The sequence below is a fragment of the Anomaloglossus baeobatrachus genome, chromosome 3, assembly GCF_048569485.1.
Source record: "Anomaloglossus baeobatrachus isolate aAnoBae1 chromosome 3, aAnoBae1.hap1, whole genome shotgun sequence".
NCBI classification, from domain to species: Eukaryota; Metazoa; Chordata; class Amphibia; order Anura; family Aromobatidae; genus Anomaloglossus; species Anomaloglossus baeobatrachus.
Window position 1 is genome coordinate 35983051 of NC_134355.1, and position 22500 is coordinate 36005550.

Sequence of the window (22500 nt, forward strand, 5' to 3'; positions counted from 1 at the left end):
CATCCGCCCGACGCTCACTGACGGTCAGCGTCAAAACAACTGATGCGCTGCGGGGCGGATGCAATTCAAGACCATCCGTTGTTATCCATAGCTAATAGAAGTCTATGAGGAATATAACGGTTTCTTGTAACGGTTACCGTAATTCCTCAAGGCTGCGGATAGCAACGGATCCCGTCCAACGCAAGTGTGAAACTTAGTGGTATTTGAATCCAGGACTGCAGTGCTGACCACTGAGCCACTGTGCCGCCCATCGACACCCCACAATAGTGTCACAGATTCTCAGCAGTGTTTCAGTGGTTAAACGGCAGCAATTAGGGCTGGCTCGGGTTGCTTCGGTTAGATAGGTGCAAGCTGTATAGCACAGCTGGCACCCATCCTGTATGGAGTGAGCTCAGCTCCTGAGCGGCTACTCTGTACATGTGTACCTGTGGTGTGACAAACATGTACATCGCTTGTCCAGAAGGGGCTAGCGGTCCACTGGCCTGGAGCGCGCATGGTACTAAGCTGTGTACTTGAAAGTGCGTCTGTCACCAGATTTCACAATATAAACTGCACGTATTGTTAAATAGACCTATTCAATCTGATGAAGCTGGTGCACTTATTAGTACGGAACATAATATCTCCAAAATATTGCTTTGAATGTAGCAAAACCAGAATATTTTGGCAGGCAGTGAGGACTCTCGTAGACCCCCCATAGGTTTCATATTACTCCACTCTATGCCTCAGTAGTTGTATGGCACCATATTATACCGTAGTTATGTGCATGCTAGGACGTTTCTAGGTAAACCAAATTCTTTATAGGTGATTTTTTTTTTTTTTTTTAAATACATCTAACAGGACTTGATTATCCATTTGCTACAATTTTCCTTCCTAAAGAGTCAATTTCGCTTTTTTTTTTCCCTCTCCTGTCATCTGCTGTTTGGGAAGGAGTCCTAATTTGCTGTAGATACATAACTATTTGTCACCGCTTCCGCTTTGCCAAAAATAAATTAAACCATTAATTACGACATTTTTTGAGCAGCTGTTAATATATTGGGATAAGATTATTGAACACTAGATTGTTGGTTAAGTGGATGTCCTATTAGTGATAGGGGCGTCCGCAGACAATTAAGGAGCGCACGTTCTGCTGCACTTCTGTTTTTAGCGTGTTTCCATGTTTTTATATGTGAGGGATGAGATCGGCTTTGTGTGACGGTTTTTCTTTATGTATCTGTATTCATTTCTGTATTGTAAGATCTGAGAATTGAGGATTTTTTTTCTAATAGATTGGGATGTTTCACTATTCTTTAAAGGGGTTGTCCACTACTAGGACGACCTCTTCTGACTCCACTTGTTTGCGCCAGTTAAAATAAAATACCTTGTAATCCCCTCCTGTTCTGGCGCCGTTTCAGCGTTGTTAGGAATCACGTGACTTTGTGACATCACAGAACCCCGCGTCCAATCACTGCCAGTTTTTTTTCTTCCCGCCTTTAGACCAAATGAGTTCATCAACAGGAAGTGACCGCTTCCGCTGTCACTCACTTCCTGTTGATTTGTCCAAAGGCGTAGCTGGTGGTGATAGGACACGAGGATCCCATGACGTCTCCATGTCACATAAGCCCCAAACTGTGGTTATCGACTGGAATGGCGCCAGAACGGGAGGTGAGTACAGGGTCTTTTATTTTAACTGGTGGAAACAAGTGGAGTCAGTAGGGGTTGTCCTAGTAATGGACAACACCTTTTAAAAATCCCAAACTTAAAAAAGAACCATTCACTCCCCTGCCATTTTGGTGCTGTTCCAGCGCAGTCGGTAACCGCAGTTCGGGAATCGTGTGACATCACTGGAGCCCCGCGTCCAATCACTGCCAGCTTTCCTCTCTCCCTGCCTTTGGACTAAATAAGTTAATCAACAGGAAGTGACTCCTTCTGCTGCCACTCATTTCCTGTTGATTGGTCCGAAGGCGGCTAGAGAAGCCGGCGGTGATTGGACACTGGGCTCGCGTGACGTCACAAGGCCATGTGAGTCCTGAACCGCGGGTATCAACAGCCAGAACGGGAGATGAGTACAGGGTATTTTAGCTGGCGGAAACCAGAAGGTGTTGTCTTAGTACAGAGGTTGACAACCGCGTTAAGAATCCCAAAATATGTTAATAGAACTGAACTAGTGGGTTCCTTCTCACTGATAAGATTCCTACATTTCTTAGATGGGACCCCTGATAAGATCAATATTTCCTGCTGAGACGACGTCAGCTGTGATATCTGGAGAAACCCGTAAATGCCCAATTTCCCTCCGAGTATTCTCTTAGTTGGTGGCTGCAGCTAAGCTACAATGCTCCACATACACAGCACCCATGGATATGAGGGATTCCCACTCTTCTGTCTCTCTATATGACACATGTTCAGAAGAAGCAGCAGCCGCGTGGAGGGCATTATACAACAGCATGGAGGGCATTATACAGCAGCATGGAGCACATTATACAGCAGCATGGAGGGCATTATACAGCAGCATGGAGGACATTATACAGCAGCATGGAGGGCATTATACAGCAGCATGGAGGGCATTATACAGCAGCATGGAGGGCATTATACAGCAGCATGGAGGGCATTATACAGCAGCATGGAGGGCATTATACAGCAGCATGGAGGGCATTATACAGCAGCATGGAGGGCATTATACAGCAGCATGGAGGGCATTATACAGCAGCATGGAGGGCATTATACAGCAGCATGGAGGGCATTATACAGCAGCATGGAGGGCATTATACAGCAGCATGGAGGGCATTATACAGCAGCATGGAGGGCATTATACAGCAGCATGGAGGGCATTATACAGCAGCATGGAGGGCATTATACAGCAGCATGGAGGGCATTATACAGCAGCATGGAGGGCATTATACAGCAGCATGGAGGGCATTATACAGCAGCATGGAGGGCATTATACAGCAGCATGGAGGGCATTATACAGCAGCATGGAGGGCATTATACAGCAGCATGGAGGGCATTATACAGCAGCATGGAGGGCATTATACAGCAGCATGGAGGGCATTATTATACAGCAGTACTGAGCAGTGTAGCTGTGAATCCAGCACTGGGGTGAGATTAACATTTACTAGAAAAACAGCAGAAAAAACAAGTTGCCAAACCTGCTTTTTGAAAAGAGCAGGTTCTGTCTGTAGAAAAAAATGCATCGAAAATACAAAATATGAACATAGCCTTAGGCTAGTTTCACACTTGCGTTGAACGGCATCCGTTGCATTGCGTTGTGTAACGGATGCGTTGCATATAGTGGTACAACGGATGCAACGGATCGTATAAAAGAACGCAATCCTTTTGTTTTGTTTTTTTTGTTCTTGACTTTACACATCTGGGCATGCGCAGTTGTGTATAGACGTATGCGTTAACGGAATCCGTCAATTAACGGATTCTAACGTAATCCGCCCCCATAGGCTTCCATTATAAAAACAATGGACGCCGACGGAATCCGCCGCTCTGCGTCATTTTAACGCACGAAAAAACGTTACATGCTGCGTTCCTTCCACCCGGCGGAAGCAACGCAGGTCCATCAGTCGCAATCCGTCGTCCATACAAAGTCTATGGGAAGCAGCGGAATCAGTTAACGGATTCCGCTGCTTTCGAAAACGGCGGATTGCGACTGAAGGAAAAAAACGCAAGTGTGAACATAGCCTTACTCCTCTCTCCCATTTCCATTGAGTTTCAATAGACAGCTGTAATGTGATCCCTCAGGGAGCCGGCAATCTGTCTGGTTTTGAGCAGAGAATGATGACTTCAAGAAGCATGGGAAGTTTGTATTTACTTATACTATTGATTTTTGGGGTTTTTCTTCTTTTTTTTCTTTCTGTGCAACATTTAAGTGACAGTGAGTATTGTTTTCTACCTCTGGGTTAGTGTTATATTCAAAGCTAAGAATATGCGCCATAGTCCAGTTGCTACATGGAGCCACAGCTCACTAAAATACATGGAGCTTTTAGAGGGGAGGAGGGGGATGCGGCTGCAGATTGCCAGTCTGTGTCTATAAAATGATGTAAATGGGACTGAATCAGATTTAGAAAAACTCATCTTTTTAAGGCAGAAAAAAACCCTTTAAACTTTGCTCTTGGGCGTCTGCTCATACCTGGCGCCCCATATATGTGCCATGTGACACATACATCTTACTGGTGGATTTGCAGAGTTTTATCCGTGTCCTGGTATATACGGTATCTCCTCTTCCGCACCGAGCTGCCTATTCTCTCCCCTGCACTTGGTCGGGGGGTGTTGGCCTGATGTTTCAATTTCCGAATTTGGATTTGATCAATCCAAACTTGCGCTCAATTATATTCCAGTAAATTTACATAATTCAGCAGATGTTGATATTTTAATGTTTCTGGCATTCGCGTCTTGGACAGCTGTCTGCGAGCTTAGGGGAAAAGCAAACATTTAGAGTTAAATGCTGAACATATGTTTAAATAACTAATTAGAGGGGAGAAGAAAACAATGCATTATCCTTTGTAAGGACAGCAATCCGCCAGTGCCGGGAGAGCGGGATGTTCTGCTGAACGCTAACCGTTCAGGGGTCTCTGGAGAAGCCGAGCATTGTAGAGGCATAGCAGGACAAAGACGCGGGACGATACCGGCAGAAAGGTCTTCCTAAGAGGGTACGGCACCCTTACATGTGCCACACGCAGCACGCGCAGATATCATCCAGGTATTTGCTAAGTTTGAGTGCAGTATTAAAGGGAACCTGTCACCACTTTTTTACCCTATAAGCTGCGGCTACCACCACTGGGCTCTTATATACAGTATTCTAACATGCTGTATATAAGAACCCATGCCCCTGTGAGAACATAAAAATCACTTTATAATACTTACCTAGCGGTCGCGCGGTTGGCCAGATGGGCGTCTCCGGTGCCGGCGCTGCCTCTTTTGGCCATCTTTGTTCTCCTTCTCTAGCCACGGTGCATGATGCATCCGGCATCATCCACACTCGCCGGCATTCAGGTCCTGAGCAGGGCAGATCAAAGTATTGTAGTGCTGGATCGTCGAGTGTGTATGACGTAGACGCGTCATGCACTGCGGCTTCAGAAAGAGGACAAAGATGGCCGAAAGAGGCGGCGCCGGCACCGTAGAATGGAGACACCCATATGGCCCACCACACGACCGTTAGATGAGTATTATAAAGTGTTTATGTTCTTACAGCGGCCTGGGCTCTTACAGCATTTAGAATGTTGTATATAAGTGCCTATTGGTGGTGGCTGCAGCTTATAGACCCCAAATCTGGTGACAGGTTCCCTTTAACACTAGAAGTCCCGGAGAGGGGTCATTTGACATTTCTACCATTCAAACCCTATGGAGCTCGAAATTCCTGGGACTTCTAGTGTTGAACTGGTATTCTCATTTCCTTCAGTAGGAAATGGAAGATCGCTAGGATTTGCCTGCCTGTGGGAACACAACTGATCTTGCCAGTTTTTTCCTCCACACAGTGGCATTCCCGGCCATCTGATGCGGTATGGTTATATTGAAGTGCTTGGGGTGAGCTGAACTGCTGAGTGGGCCAAGGTTGCGTCTGTGCAGGAGGTATTTCCATCCCAATAAATAAGAGAATATTGGAAATATATGCTAACCTCTGGGAACACCACCGATTTTCACGATTTTTGTTCCTGTCATCTGATATGGCACGGCTCTAGTGATTTGTGTGGGCTCAATCATATTGCAGAGTGGCCAAGGGCGCACAAGGCAATGAATATTCCCGTCTCCGTATGTATGTATAGATCAGCTGGATACTTAATAGTAATAGTCACCCACAGTCAGAAGATAACCCAGCAGAAAATGGGTATAGGAGAGGACACTAATACAGAAAAGTACTCCTAAAACGTAGCTTTTAATAGTGAACTTAAAAGACCATCGGTCATATAAAAACGTGACTAAAAAAAGTCATGTCACTTGGGTCACAAAGCTCAAACATGCGCAGTGACATAGAATTTGTATTATCTGTGCCTCATATGTCACTGCACATTTAATGCAAGTTGCCCTTGTAGTCTAGAGTAACGGATAGACTAATGCCAATACGCCTGGTGGGCTAGAGTAGGAAATGGGTCAGTGCCTGGAGACCTCATAGCTGAGCTTGCACCATCTATCAGTCCAGTCCGTGCACCGTCCGTCAATCCAGTCCGTGCACCGTCCGTCAGTCCAGTCCGTGCACCGTCCGTCAGTCCAGTCCGTGCACCGTCCATCAGTCCAGTCCGTGCGTCCAGTCCGTGCACCGTCCGTCAGTCCAGTCCGTGCACCGTCCGTCAGTCCAGTCCGTGCACCGTCCGTCAGTCCAGTCCGTGCACCGTCCGTCAGTCCAGTCCGTGCACCGTCCGTCAGTCCAGTCTGTGCACTGTCCGTCAGTCCAGTCTGTGCACCGTCCGTCAGTCCAGTCTGTGCACCGTCCGTCAGTCCAGTCTGTGCACCGTCCGTCAGTCCAGTCTGTGCACCGTCCGTCAGTCCAGTCTGTGCAGAAATTATCCGAAGGGTTTGGCGACTGACAACCTTTTCAGTGCTCACACAAACATCACGTCGTTAAGAGCACAGCATTTTTTATTTATTTTTTTGGGGGGGGAGATGTTTTTGGTATTTTTTTTGAACCAATGCTTGGAAGTCAGTAGAAAATTTATTAAGCACAATACATAGACTTTTTTTTGTTTGTTTTTGGGGGTTTTTTGTGGCAGCTTTACCTGTTTGGTTTCTGTTTTTTTTGTTTTTTTTCTTTACTTTTTTCTTTTATTGTTTTTATGTGTTTTTTCTATTCATTCCAAAGTAACAGTATATCCTAGGTATGGTGTTATTTTGGCCAATTTTCTCCAGTAGATCTTTTGTTTATTCTCTGCGTGACAGCTTTATCTGTTTGTTTGTTTGTTTTGTTTTTTTTTAAATCTTTTCAAAATCACAGTATGTTCTAGGTATGGTGTTATTTGGGGTATTTTTGCTCCAATCTTTTTTTTTTTTTTTTTTTTTTTTTCTTCTTTTGTGTGCCAGCTTTTACCTGTGTTTGTTTTTTGTTTTTCTTTTACTCTTTGTATTCCTCTTTGGGGCATTTTTGCGCCAATAGATTTTTTTTTTATTGTCTTACAAGCACAAGTGTTAATATTTCACGGTTTTAATGTTCGGGGTTTTTTTTTTTTTTTCGTTGCGTTTTCGCCACAAATCATATGATCCTTAGATGAATAACGCAATTTATGAATTGTGTGGTTTGTGAGGTCCAAAACTAGACTAAAAAAAAATCTTTGCCAAATATTTAGAAACTAAAACACAATAACTAAAAAAGAGGGGGGAAAAAGTGTAAACACGCTGGCAATTTTACCTCTTTTTTTTTTTTTTTTTTTTTTTATAGTTAAAAAGTAGAAATCCAGCACTCGGTTGAAAAAATTAATTTTCTAGATTTTTTTTCAACAACGGCCACAATGTGTGTCAATCAGTGACGTTTCGGTCGTTGCCTGGACCTTTCTCAAACTCACACAAGACTGGTGGTCAGTGGTCGCTTGTGAAAGACAGGAGCGTATGTGAATATGCAGAATCATCGCTGCAGGAGGGCGCCTTCACATGCGCTCCTGTCTTTCACAAGCGACCACTGACCACCAGTCTTGTGTGAGTTTGAGAAAGGTCCAGGCAAGGACCGAAACGTCACTGATTGACACACATTGTGGCCATTGTTGAAATAAATCTCGGAAATTCTTTTTGTAAACGGAGTGCCGGATTTCTTCTTTTTTTCTATATTTGAATGGATTGAGATCCTATCCGGGCACCAATACTTTGAGGGAGTGATGGGTTTTGGGTTTTTTTGTTGATTTTTTTTTTGGTCAAAATTGTCAAAAAAATTAATATTAAAAAAAGGAAAAAAAATTGTAAAATTGCTGGCAAATTTACCGTACTTGTTTTTTTTTTTTTGTTTTTTTTTTTGGGGGGGCAAAATTGTAAAAACAAACCAATACAATAACTAAAAAAGGGGAAAAAAAAAAAAAGTTTAAAATCGCTTGCAATTTTTCCTGTTTTCTTTTTTTGTCTTTTTATGGGCGGGTCAAAATTGTAAAAAGAAATCAATACAATAACTAAAAAAAACAGAAAAAAAAGTTTAAAATCGCTTGCAATTTTCCCTGTTTTTTTTTTTTTTTTTTTTCTTTTTTTTGGGGGGGCAAAATTGTAAAAACAAACCAATGCAATAACTTAAAAAGGGGGGAAAAAGTTTAAAATCACTTGCAATTTTTCCTGTGGTTTTTTTTTTTGTTTTTTTTTTTGTCTTTTTAGTGTGGGGGGGGGGGAATTGTAAAAAGAAATCAATACAATAACTAAAAAAGACGGGGGAAAAAAAGTGCAAAATAGCCAGCATTTTTTTATTTATTTATTATTTTTTTTTTTTTTTTTTTTTTTTTTTGGGCGGGGGGGGGGGGGGGGGGGACAAAATTGTAAAAAGGAATCAATACAATAACCAGTGAAACTGTATAATCACTGATAATTTTACCTGTTTTTTTGGGGCCAAATTGTAAAAACAAATCAATAACTAAGAAAAAGGAAAAAAAAAAAGTGTAAAGTCACTGGCAATTGTACCTTTTTTTTTTTTTCTTTTTTCCTTTTTTTGGGGGGGGGATAAATTGGAAAAAAATCAATACAATAACAAAGTGTAAAATCACTGGCAAATTTTAACTGTTTTTTTCGGCAACATTGTAAAAATAAATCAATACAATAATTAAAAAAAAAAGAAAAAAGAAAAATGTAAAATTACTGACAATTGTACCTGTTTTTGTTTTTTGGTTTTTTTTTTGGGAGGGGTAAATTTGTCAAAATTATACCTTTAAGGTTTTGTCATTATTTTAGGTTTCCATCCACTCTCTTTATTACTGATATTTTTTTTATTAATGTAGTATATTATGGGAGCTTCATTTTTTTATTTTTTATTTATTTTTTTTTGTGCCGTTCCTTTTATCCAGTGTAATGTTACTTTTATCCTGAGAGTATTATTTTTTCCTAGCAATTTTTCTTTTATTCCTCTCTCGCCTCGTGTGTGAGTACTTTTGCCCCCGTCCTGCTTTGTAATGTGGGTATCCCGGGTGTGGGCGGTAATTATTGGGCAGATTCTTGGCTCTCTGGCGGATGGTCTCATGGCTCGGGCTCGCTCTGCAGTGTGCGGCTGCTGACACTCGCAGGCCCGCTCCTCTGCGGCGCAGCTGATCCCCCTGTCCGTGCTTATATTTTTCTTATTGACAGTGAGCGTTCTTGCCAAACGCCAGGGACCATAGTCACATCTGTTTGTTTCCTGAGCCTGTCCGGGTCTCCGAGGGAACGCTTCTTGTCCAGAGGGCAGCTTTAACTAGGCTTAATCCTCTCAAAAGCCTCTCTATCCAAATGAGTAAAGCGGGGCGACAGATTCCTGTTGTCTCCCTCTGAAAAAAATTATTCCAGTTGACACTGTTTACTCACATCCCTGTCACCATCCTGTCGTACGCCAAGTTTCCAGGCAAGGTGGCCATCCGGAGAGCGAACACGTTCCTGTAGTACTGGCCGCCCTGGCCCCCACCGGCTCTCATACAGGAGAAGACTCTTGAGGCAGATGAAAGGGTTAATGGATGAAAATGCTTTCTATTTCCCCTTAGAGTATATAGAATATCCACTGCATGAGCAGACGTGCGGTATACGGACACTCCTGTATAAGGGAGCGGTGACGAGGAGCTGAACACATCTGAAAGGAAATGTGTCATTAGATAATCACCTATTGTTCAGTTACAAGCATTTTCTGATTTCAGAAATTTGATTTGCTGCAGCGCTGACGATGTGACGCCGGCACTGCAGACAATAAAAAGCAGAAGCAGCTGTGGAGACCCAGCAATCTACTATTTTTATCATGACAACTAACCCTCAAGGTAGACTGATACTACAGCATTACAGTGACCAATAACCTGATCCATCTTCACAATAGGTGCTGTCACAGCTCACCTCCTCCTCCTGTACAATGACTGATAACACCTCTATATACAGTAGATAACACAGGATCCACCATTCACAATAGAGGATATCACAGCTCACCTCCTCCTCCTGTATGACTGATAACGCCTCCATATACAGCAGATAACATAGGATCCACCATTCACAATGGGTGATGTCACAGTTCACCTCCTCCTACTGTACAATGACTGATAAAACCTCTATATATAGTAGATAACACAGGATTCAGCATTCACAATAGGCCATGTCACAGCTCACCACCACCTCCTTTACAATGAAATATAACACCTATTTACAGTAGAAAACACAGGATCAACCATTTATAATAGGTGATGGACATAGCTCACCACCTCCTCTTCCTGTACAATCACTGATAACGCTTCTATATACAGTAGATAACACAGGACCCTCCATTCACAATAGATATCACAGCTCACCTCCTCCTCTACAGTGACTGATAACACCTCTATATACAGTAGATAACACACGATCCACCATGCACAATAGATGATATCACAGCCTAATCCATGTTCATTCGAGGTGAGCTGTGTTTTGGGTTGGTTTAGCCTCCAGAACCCCCAATAATCATCAGGACCCCGGTGTTCCTCAGTGTCTATTTGTAGGTACATGGAGCCTGGTACTGGGATCTTTTTGCTAGTTTCATCACTATGCATCATCTCCAGCAAATACATGAAATGTTCTTGTATATTGTGGAAATCTTTCTGTAGATGCGCTAGCCGTAATCTAGAGGCCACTGAGCCTGCTCCATTTGTACTTGTGCGTTCAATGCGGATTAGTAAGTGGTCACCAGCTGACTCCATCCACCCGAGCAGAGATGTTCCCGAACAGCAAAGTTCAGCCGTCCATTGGGTACGATTATAAATACGACGCACAACTGCATTCCGTTTTTGCTGCTAAAAGTCTGATCCTGCTGCAACTACAGACACAGGAGGAAAGAAAAGGTTTGACCTCATCTCACCTATAATCACATAATCTACGGAAAGAAGCTAGCCGTTATTGATCACCCCATGCAATGGATCAGTACCGTGTTGTGCCCAGTGCCCCGGGGCGAAGAGTCAAATTAGGGACTGGATGTAATTGTCATACGGCGCAGGTTTTAGTTTGTTTTCAGAGGTTTTTTTTAGGTGAAACATCGGACTCAGAAACAGCGTAAAGAAGAAAGATTTTTACACTTTAGGAAAACACTGGCGGTCATTTCCAGCTTGGCCAGTGGTTTCGCCGTTGTTCTTGCGGCTGCTCCACCACCGGCTTTCACTCTATACTGTTATGTATAGAGAGCGGGCGGCTTCCAAGTGGAGGAATGAGCAGGTTTCTGAACCTTGAAGCTCCTAAAATAAGTGACCTGAGACGGATCATGAGCACAGAAGTGTTGTTTTGACATCACTGTACATTATATGCATTTTTGTAGCGCTTTTTCAGGGGAATTGCTAGTGGAATTATTAGCTTAAAGGAGTTGTCCGACAAACTCCAAAAACATTTTTTAAGCTAATCCGTGCTGTATTGTCATATAAAACACCCCTAAGTTAGTTTTTTTTTTTTTTTTGTTTCCTAACTTTTGTTTCTCTTGAATCTTCACTTTATTTTCTGCAGCTTTTTGTTTACCTGCAGCTCAACCAAACATGACCTCTTCCTATGCCAAACTTCACAGTCAGAGCGGGCACCGCCCAGCCTCAGTGTCCAGCCCTGCCCTCTGCCCGCCCTCTGCACACACATTCCCTGTCAGTATTCTGCCCCTGTACTTCATAGATAAATGAATACTATGTAATGAAAATTATAATCCACATGTGGTCCCACGATGATTCCAGCTCTGCCATATCTTAGCCACTGCGCGCGATCATGGTTCATGACCGAATGCTGTGAGGTCCAGGCAGAGAATGAAGGAGCCACAGCAATCAGCGGTGACGTCACTCAGATTATTTGCGGTGACAGCGGGAGGTTCACACAGTCCTCCACCTGTGACGGCAGGTAACCTGACCTCAGGGGACTTCTTCAGGTGACCTCAGGTTCACAGACATGCATCTCCTGGGAGGAAAACACTTTTTTTTTTTTTTTTTTTTGCTAAGAAGTGCAGATTTGGTGCTGAAATTTTGACACCATATTCCTGCACTTATTCTCCACCTCCTGGCAAAAAACCGGCATCACTATCGCATCATAACTCATGTAGTTTTGATGTGTTTTTTTGCCAGGAGGTGCTTCAGTTCCATTCTTTTCCAATGGAATCGCGGCAAGATGCGGTCACATGCGGTGATGTGTGTCATACACAACCACATGTGACCGCATCTTGCCGCGATTCCATTAGAAAAGAATGGAACAGAAACACATTTGTGACGGATCCGGCTTTGCAGCAAAATACCGCTGATGTGAGCGCCGCCCTATTCCAAGGAGCCCTTCCTATAAGCAGGGAATATCAAAATGATTATCAAAAAAATAATAATAATTTATTCATTTATATAGCGCTATTAATTCCACAGCGCTTTACGTACATCAGGAACACTGTACCCATTGGGCTCACAATCTAAGGTCCCTAACTGTATGTTTTCGGGGTGTGGGAGGAAACCCAAGAACCGAGAGGAAACCCACACAAACACGGGGAGAACTTACAAACTCCTTGCAGATGCTGTCCTTAGTGGGAATTGAACCCAGGACCCCAGCGCTGCAAGACTGCAGTGCTAACCACTGAGCCACCGTGCTGCCTATTTTTTTTATTAAATATATACAATTTAATAGTTTCCTTCCTCAAGCTTTATATACGAATCCAAAAACCCGAAGGGCCTTATGCTATCTGAAACGGATCCCCAGCTATCCTGGAAAAGCTGGGTGGTGGCAGCGTAATTGTTATTGCATAGAATTATTGGAGTGCTATCATTAAGGGTACTGAGGTGTGTGTGTGTGTGTGTGTGTGTGTGTGTGTGTGTGTGTGTGTGTATATATATGTATATATATCGATGTATATATATCTATGTATATATGTATGTATATATATGTATGTATGTATATACAGTTAGGTCCAGAAATATTTGGACAGTGACACAAGTTTTGTTATTTTAGCTGTTTACAAAAACATGTTCAGAAATACAATTATATATATAATATGGGCTGAAAGTGCACACTCCCAGCTGCAATATCAGAGTTTTCACATCCAAATCGGAGAAAGGGTTTAGGAATCATAGCTCTGTAATGCATAGCCTCCTCTTTTTCAAGGGACCAAAAGTAATTGGACAAGGGACTCTAAGGGCTGCAATTAACTCTGAAGGCGTCTCCCTCGTTAACCTGTAATCAATGAAGTAGTTAAAAGGTCTGGGGTTGATTACAGGTGTGTGGTTTTGCATTTGGAAGTTGTTGCTGTGACCAGACAACATGCGGTCTAAGGAACTCTCAATTGAGGTGAAGCAGAACATCCTGAGGCTGAAAAAAAAGAAAAAATCCATCAGAGAGATAGCAGACATGCTTGGAGTAGCAAAATCAACAGTCGGGTACATTCTGAGAAAAAAGGAATTGACTGGTGAGCTTGGGAACTCAAAAAGGCCTGGGCGTCCACGGATGACAACAGTGGTGGATGATCGCCGCATACTTTCTTTGGTGAAGAAGAACCCGTTCACAACATCAACTGAAGTCCAGAACACTCTCAGTGAAGTAGGTGTATCTGTCTCTAAGTCAACAGTAAAGAGAAGACTCCATGAAAGTAAATACAAAGGGTTCACATCTAGATGCAAACCATTCATCAATTCCAAAAATAGACAGGCCAGAGTTAAATTTGCTGAAAAACACCTCATGAAGCCAGCTCAGTTCTGGAAAAGTATTCTATGGACAGATGAGACCAAGATCAACCTGTACCAGAATGATGGGAAGAAAAAAGTTTGGAGAAGAAAGGGAACGGCACATGATCCAAGGCACACCACATCCTCTGTAAAACATGGTGGAGGCAACGTGATGGCATGGGCATGCATGGCTTTCAATGGCATTGGGTCACTTGTGTTTATTGATGACATAAGAGCAGACAAGAGTAGCCAGATGAATTCTGAAGTGTACCGGGATATACTTTCAGCCCAGATTCAGCCAAATGCCGCAAAGTTGATCGGACGGCGCTTCATAGTACAGATGGACAATGACCCCAAGCATACAGCCGAAGCTACCCAGGAGTTCATGAGTGCAAAAAAGTGGAACATTCTGCAATGGCCAAGTCAATCACCAGATCTTAACCCAATTGAGCATGCATTTCACTTGCTCAAATCCAGACTTAAGACGGAAAGACCCACAAACAAGCAAGACCTGAAGGCTGCGGCTGTAAAGGCCTGGCAAAGCATTAAGAAGGAGGAAACCCAGCGTTTGGTGATGTCCATGGGTTCCAGACTTAAGGCAGTGATTGCCTCCAAAGGATTCGCAACAAAATATTGAAAATATAAATATTTTGTTTGGGTTTGGTTTATTTGTCCAATTACTTTTGACCTCCTAAAATGTGAAGTGTTTGTAAAGAAATGTGTACAATTCCTACAATTTCTATCAGATATTTTTGTTCAAACCTTCAAATTAAACGTTACAATCTGCACTTGAATTCTGTTGTAGAGGTTTCATGTCAAATCCAATGTGGTGGCATGCAGAGCCCAACTCGCGAAAATTGTGTCACTGTCCAAAGATTTCTGGACCTAACTGTATATATATTATTCCATTAGCGGGAACTGGTGATATACATTTATCCTTGCTGTGAGACCTCCAATATTTGGCATTATCAGCTCAGCAGCCTCATCTTATGCATTGTCCTGCAGTACCAAAAGTGGCCTGCAGACAAGGGGGGCGCTAGAGAGTAGTCGTGTTTGTGACAAACCAGCAAACAGCTGCGGGATTCCATGAGTGACTCCCCCCGGCTGTTTTTGACAAATTTAATTAACAAAATGAAACGTCCCTGCAAAATAGTAATAAATGACCCTTCGTATTTTCACGTACTCCTCGTATCGCGCTGTATGGAGTCAGAAGACGGCGGCGTCTGCGCTCACCTTGGCTTCTGATCAAAGTGTCCCTATGCAAAGACAAATGTCTCCTTTATGATGGGGGCCGGGGGGGCCGGGACCGCCACTCACACATATACAGTGCATTGATTTTAAATTAAAAAGTAACTGCGATGTTCTACACGAGGGGTGACAAGAGTAACAGAGTGGTCCTCACTTAATGTTATTACAAACAGCTCCCGCGCTGCGCCTCCGGGCCGCTCGCCGCTCACCAGGGTCTGAGTGCTCTAATCTGACTGATCAATAATCTAGATATCTCAATGCAGCCGAGCAGATAATCAATCCCCGCTAGAATTACTCAGCCGAGGCGAGCGCTTACTCCTGTAAGGCAGGTCCTGGAGTTCAGTTGGCCCAGGTTTATTAATTTCTATAAATATATATACATTTTTTTTTTTTTATATACCGTTCCATGATAAATGATGATGCCGCACTGACAGGCGGGGAAAAATAGCAAAATATACAAGTAGCGAAACGCGCAGATATTAATGCAGTGTAACCCGGCTCTATACCGTAACTATAATAATGCAACAAGGATGGGGTTGGTGGGACTTGTCTGTTGCCGAGCTGGTTATCCTCACCCTGTCAGCATAGTCCTAATCAGGCTTTAATCTAAACACAGTGAGGTTACTAGAGATTACTCTGCTGAAAGACCACACCTTATTTAAACTCCTTCCTTGGAGCAACAGAGTTCACATACATGTCCTTGTAGTAATATGGGTACAGAAAATGTGCCTGTATGATCAATTATACAGTTTTCACGTCAGGAGTCATTGTGCCCTCTTTACAGAACATTTCAACCTGATATCCCCTGAAGACTCATGAGGGCGAAACGCATCAAGACTATATCACTATGGGCAACTAAGGCTGCTTTGACACATCCGGTTTTTGCAGTGCGGCTCAATCCTGCTCAAAAACCTATGCAATGGATGTGGCGTAAAAAACGGATCCGTTGCATAAGTTTTTCCATGCAGCCCGTCCGTTTTTTGACGGATGCGGCTTGATACTGAGCATGCGCAGTGCAAAAAACCGCATCCGGCGTCCATAGGCTTGTATTGTAAATCGCACCGGATCCGGCGCGATGCGGTTTTTTTCACCGCACAAAAAAAATGTGCCAGGTAACGTTCCATCCAGCCGCCGCATGGGCTAAATATGCCGTATCTGGCAAAAAACGGACGCAACGCAAGACCATGCGGCGCTAATGCAAATCTATGCGGAAAAAACGCAACTGGCGGCAAAAAACTGTTGCGATTTTCTGCAAAGCGCCGTATTGTGCCGCTCAGCAGAAACCGGAGGTATGAAAAGCGGCCTCATCTCATAAGTTGACGTGAGCATAAAGATGGATTCACAGTCGCCTCAAGCCAAGTCATTTAGCTTTACCTTGTCTGTGCTGTTTTGTGGTTCCCATGTCCAGAATCGGTGAAGAAACTTCCAGGGAAGGCAGTGACTAAAGAGGTGGCCAAATATTTGCACGGCTCCCTCTTTTCACGTTTGTTTCCAAGACTCCCATAGAAGTGAATGTGAAAGAGAGAGCGGTGCAATATTCTGATCACTGGACGGAGTGATCGAACTTGATGGCCATCTTTTCAGTCCTTATCCATGTTAATAGTTTATTACTGATGAGTGAGCACTAACATGCTCAGGTGTTCAGTATCAAGCACCCACGCATGGTAGTGCCCGCTCATCACTAGTTACCAGTACTGAGCACCCGAGCATGGTAGTGTCCGCTCATCACTAGTTACCAGTACTGAGCACCCGAGCATGGTAGTGCTCACTCATCACTAGTTACCAGTACTGAGCCCCCGAGCATGGTAGTGCTCACTCATCACTAGTTACGGGTACTGAGCACCCGAGCATGGTAGTGCCCGCTCATCACTAGTTATGAGTACCGAGCACCTGAGCATGGTAGTGCTCACTCATCACTAGTTACGGGTACTGAGCCCCCGAGCATGGTAGTGCCCGCTCATCACTAGTTACGAGTACAGAGCACCCGAGCATGGTAGTGCCCGCTCATCACTAGTTACGAGTACAGAGCACCCGATCATGGTAGTGCCCGCTCATCACTAGTTACGAGTACAGAGCACCCGAGCATGGTAGTGCCCGCTCATCACTAGTTACGAGTACAGAGCACCCGAGCATGGTAGTGCCCGCTCATCACTAGTTACCAGTACAGAGCACCTGAGCATGGTAGTGCTCACTCATCACTAGTTACGAGTACTGAGCACCTGAGCATGGTAGTGCCCGCTCATCACTAGTTACGAGTACTGAGCACCTGAGCATGGTAGTGCTCACTCATCACTAGTTACGAGTACAGAGCACCCGAGCATGGTAGTGCTCACTCATCACTAGTTACGAGTACTGAGCCCCCGAGCATGGTAGTGCCCGCTCATCACTAGTTACCAGTACTGAGCACCTGAGCATGGTAGTGCCCGCTCATCACTAGTTACCAGTACTGAGCACCTGAGCATGGTAGTGCCCGCTAATCATTAGTTGCGGGCCGGATGCAATGCTCTGGCCTCCGATCAGGCCGCATTACTGAGTGCTTTCTTACTGGGTTGTATTGTTCTATGTAAGACAATTAAATAGGAAATTAAGAGAAAAAAATGGCTATAAAATAATGTGGTGTGCTTAAAATAATTAACATTTCAGTGTGCGCCCCGGGTGAAGGGCGAGTAACATGATCCTCCTGTGTGCCAGGTTTTTCCAGACTAACCGAACATCATTAAGAAAGAGATCAGACACCGAGCTCCCAGAATGTATAATATCGGCGCGGAGTATCCGGGGAAAAATGGACATTTTAAGAGAAAACTCTTGTTTTCAATTAGAAAGGTCACTTTTCTTTTTCAGACGTCCCTTCCCTGCACGTATTGGGAAAAATAAAAAGTCTCATGAATATAGCGGTCTTTTCAATATTCCCCAATCTTGCGTTGATCTGGAGGGGTCCTCCTCTTGGAACCTGTCCTTTTGGCAGCGAGAACCACAGAACCATCCTCTTTTTGGAAATATTTACATAGGTGCAGGTAAAAGAAAGGGTTAATGAACCGCGCTGCCATCTACGCATTTCAGAAATTGTTGTCCTTTTGTCCTGAAGAAGAACAAGAGATCAGTGTCTGCAGCGCGTAGACTAATATAGATCACGGTTCCTATCTATTCAGACTTGGATTTACTTCCGCGGCGGCACGGTTCTTGAACCATTTCTTTTCCCTGCACCTATCCTCTTCCTTCGGGGGCTTCAGCAGCCGCTCCTATACGTTTATACAGTAGTTGTGACTTTCACCACTACTACAGCTGAGCCTTCCTGATCCCTGTAGATCCACCATTCTTTTCAGAGCAGACCCTACCTGCGTTTTTTGTCTCCCTCCATTTGCTTTTAGAAATATTTACAAATACAGTCATTGTTGCCCCCTCAACTTAATATTTGGTTGCACGCCCTTTACCCTTTGGAATAAATACCTGCAATCAGTCTCCTCCTATAAACGTCCACAAGCTTCTTCCTCCTCTCACCTGAGATTTTGGACTCTTCTTTATAAACATCTCCAGGTCTCTCATATTTGAAGGCGTCTTCTCTTTTCTCTTCACTTTTTTCTCTCTTCTCTTTTCTTTTCTCTCTTCTCTTTTCTTTTCTCTCTTTTCTTTTCTCTTCTCTTCTTCTCTTTTCTTTTCTCTTCTCTCTTCTCTTTTCTCCCTTCTCCCTTCTCTCTTCTCCCTTCTCTTTTTTCCCTTCTCTTTTCTCCCTTCTCTCTTTTCTCCCTTCTCTCTTTTCTCCCTTCTCTCTTTTCTCCCTTCTCTCTTCTCCCTTCTCTCTTTTCTCCCTTCTCTCTTTTCTCCCTTCTCTCTTTTCTCCCTTCTCTCTTTTCTCCCTTCTCTCTTTTCTCCCTTCTCTCTTTTCTCCCTTCTCTCTTTTCTCCCTTCTCTCTTTTCTCCCTTCTCTCTTTTCTCCCTTCTCTCTTTTCTCCCTTCTCTCTTTTCTCCCTTCTCTCTTTTCTCCCTTCTCTCTTTTCTCCCTTCTCTCTTTTCTCCCTTCTCTCTTTTCTCCCTTCTCTCTTTTCTCCCTTCTCTCTTTTCTCCCTTCTCTCTTTTCTCCCTTCTCTCTTTTGTCCCTTCTCTCTTTTGTCCCTTCTCTCTTTTGTCCCTTCTCTCTTTTGTCCCTTCTCTCTTTTGTCCCTTCTCTCTTTTGTCCCTTCTCTCTTTTGTCCCTTCTCTCTTTTGTCCCTTCTCTCTTTTGTCCCTTCTCTCTTTTGTCCCTTCTCTCTTTTGTCCCTTCTCTCTTTTGTCCCTTCTCTCTTTTGTCCCTTCTCTCTTTTGTCCCTTCTCTCTTTTGTCCCTTCTCTCTTTTGTCCCTTCTCTCTTTTGTCCCTTCTCTCTTTTGTCCCTTCTCTCTTTTGTCCCTTCTCTCTTTTGTCCCTTCTCTCTTTTGTCCCTTCTCTCTTTTGTCCCTTCTCTCTTTTGTCCCTTCTCTCTTTTGTCCCTTCTCTCTTTTGTCCCTTCTCTCTTTTGTCCCTTCTCTCTTTTGTCCCTTCTCTCTTTTGTCCCTTCTCTCTTTTGTCCCTTCTCTCTTTTGTCCCTTCTCTCTATCTAACACTGGGCACTAACTACATCGAGACCCAAAATACTTTGATAATCTTCAGAATTTATCATGCCTGGAACACTTGAAAGAGACCCAGTGCCAGAGGCAGCAAAACAACGCCAAACAATCTTTGGACCTCCACCATATTTCAATGTAGGTTCTGTGTTCTGTTCTTTTATAGGCCTTATTCAGTTTTCTGTAAATAGAATTATGTGCTTAACCAAAATCTTGGTCTTATCCATCTCTAAATACACTTTCCCAGAAGTATTTTGGTTACTCATGTACATTTTGGCAAACTGCAGTCTAGCTTTTTTATGCCTCTATGTCAGCAGTGGGGTCCTCTTGGGTCTCTTGTTGTCATAGCTTTTCATTTCATTCAAATTTGGATAGTTTGCGCTGACACTGATGTCCCCTCAGCCTGTAGGACAGCTTGAATTTTCTTGGAGTTTGATTGGGGCTGCTTATCCACCATCCGGACTATCCTGTGTTGCAACATTTCATCAATTGTTCTCTCTTGTCCTCGTCCAGGGAGACTAGCTACAATGTTATAAACTTGATTATGTTGTGCACCATAGAAAAAGGAATGTGTTTAATGTGGCACGCACAGACATACAATTCAAAGATTGAGTCTCCCCTTCTTATCTGGTTTCCGGTGTGATTTTCATATTGCCCACACCTGTTACTTTCTACAGGTGAGTTTGAACTGGCATCACCTGCTTGAAACAATGTTGTTTACCTACAATTTTGGAACGGTGTTCACAATTTGGTCCATCTCCCCTTTTGAGTTTTGTGCGAAAATATGTTCAATTTGACACACAGGAAACAAACACGTGTATAAAAAAAACGTTAACCTTCAAATATGTTCTTGGAGAAATACTTAAATTTCTGGAACAATTTCAAGGATGCCTACACTTTTCACCATAACTGTATATTCCAGGTTGGAAAAGAAAATTTCTGCTTGCCAATTGTCTTGTCATTCTGTGATTGGCTACAGTACAGTGCTCCGCTATGTCCATCAGCACACTTCTGCTCCACTAAATACAAGGTCGGGCTCCCAGCAGTCCCGTCTCCGGAGGGTCGGGCTCCCAGCAGTCCCGTCTCCGGAGGGTCGGGCTCCCGGCACGCCCGTCTCCGGAGGGTCGGGCTCCCGGCACGCCCGTCTCCGGAGGGTCGGGCTCCCGGCACGCCCGTCTCCGGAGGGTCGGGCTCCCGGCACGCCCGTCTCCGGAGGGTCGGGCTCCCGGCACGCCCGTCTCCGGAGGGTCGGGCTCCCGGCACGCCCGTCTCCGGAGGGTCGGGCTCCCGGCACGCCCGTCTCCGGAGGGTCGGGCTCCCGGCACGCCCGTCTCCGGAGGGTCGGGCTCCCGGCACGCCCGTCTCCGGAGGGTCGGGCTCCCGGCACGCCCGTCTCCGGAGGGTCGGGCTCCCGGCACGCCCGTCTCCGGAGGGTCGGGCTCCCGGCACGCCCGTCTCCGGAGGGTCGGGCTCCCGGCACGCCCGTCTCCGGAGGGTCGGGCTCCCGGCACGCCCGTCTCCGGAGGGTCGGGCTCCCGGCACGCCCGTCTCCGGAGGGTCGGGCTCCCGGCACGCCCGTCTCCGGAGGGTCGGGCTCCCGGCACGCCCGTCTCCGGAGGGTCGGGCTCCCGGCACGCCCGTCTCCGGAGGGTCGGGCTCCCGGCACGCCCGTCTCCGGAGGGTCGGGCTCCCGGCACGCCCGTCTCCGGAGGGTCGGGCTCCCGGCACGCCCGTCTCCGGAGGGTCGGGCTCCCGGCACGCCCGTCTCCGGAGGGTCGGGCTCCCGGCACGCCCGTCTCCGGAGGGTCGGGCTCCCGGCACGCCCGTCTCCGGAGGGTCGGGCTCCCGGCACGCCCGTCTCCGGAGGGTCGGGCTCCCGGCACGCCCGTCTCCGGAGGGTCGGGCTCCCGGCACGCCCGTCTCCGGAGGGTCGGGCTCCCGGCACGCCCGTCTCCGGAGGGTCGGGCTCCCGGCACGCCCGTCTCCGGAGGGTCGGGCTCCCGGCACGCCCGTCTCCGGAGGGTCGGGCTCCCGGCACGCCCGTCTCCGGAGGGTCGGGCTCCCGGCACGCCCGTCTCCGGAGGGTCGGGCTCCCGGCACGCCCGTCTCCGGAGGGTCGGGCTCCCGGCACGCCCGTCTCCGGAGGGTCGGGCTCCCGGCACGCCCGTCTCCGGAGGGTCGGGCTCCCGGCACGCCCGTCTCCGGAGGGTCGGGCTCCCGGCACTCACACCCCTCCTAGTTATCCTCTATTGTATAGATAGGGATACATTTTTGCTTTTGGGGAATAACCCTTTCATTTCCTATCAATATTACAACCTGTAAAACTGTATTGAATGTGTCGTATGTCAGACTCCCTGCAGTGAAGAACATTAGTGTGAACATAGCCTTGCATGAGGAGCGTCTTTTAAGGGGTTACCTATTCATCTTCCATTGGGCTATGGAAGGGGTAGTGAATGGAACGGTTGTCCGGTTTTCACACAAGTAGAGGTCCCCACAAGCAGACCCCACTAATCATAAGTTACACACAGCATTGGTGGGGAACCCCCGTAGAGAGGTATTCCCATACCATATAGTGTCGGTGAAGCGTGCGCAACCTTTTTATCCTCCTGATGGGTGGATGGTCTTTGTGCGAGATGGGATCTACCTACATACGGCATCTGGACCTCTATGGCCGTACTATACATAACCCCCAATACTGGGACCCCCCCTCCGACATGTAGGCGTCACCGTGAGGCCGCCGTCTTCAGCCTTCTTCAGGCTTTCTTTGCAGGATGTATGCAAACTGCTCACACTTTTAAAAAGGAAAAAAAAAAATCCCCCGTTGATGGAGCGCGGTGCTTATAGCAATTAGCTATAATTGTGTTTTATATTGCTTACCATAGAAAATGATTTTCTTTTTGCATATTACCTTTAAAATAAATGGCTACCAGCATTTCCTGTAATAAA

General features: G+C 45.4%; 1 protein-coding gene across 1 annotated transcript in view; it reads left to right on the forward strand.

The window, feature by feature from the left end:
• The window catches only part of GPATCH2 (G-patch domain containing 2), a 187551-nt gene that overhangs the window by 128351 nt on the left and 36700 nt on the right, over nucleotides 1-22500 (forward strand). The gene's annotated exons all lie outside the window — the stretch shown is intronic.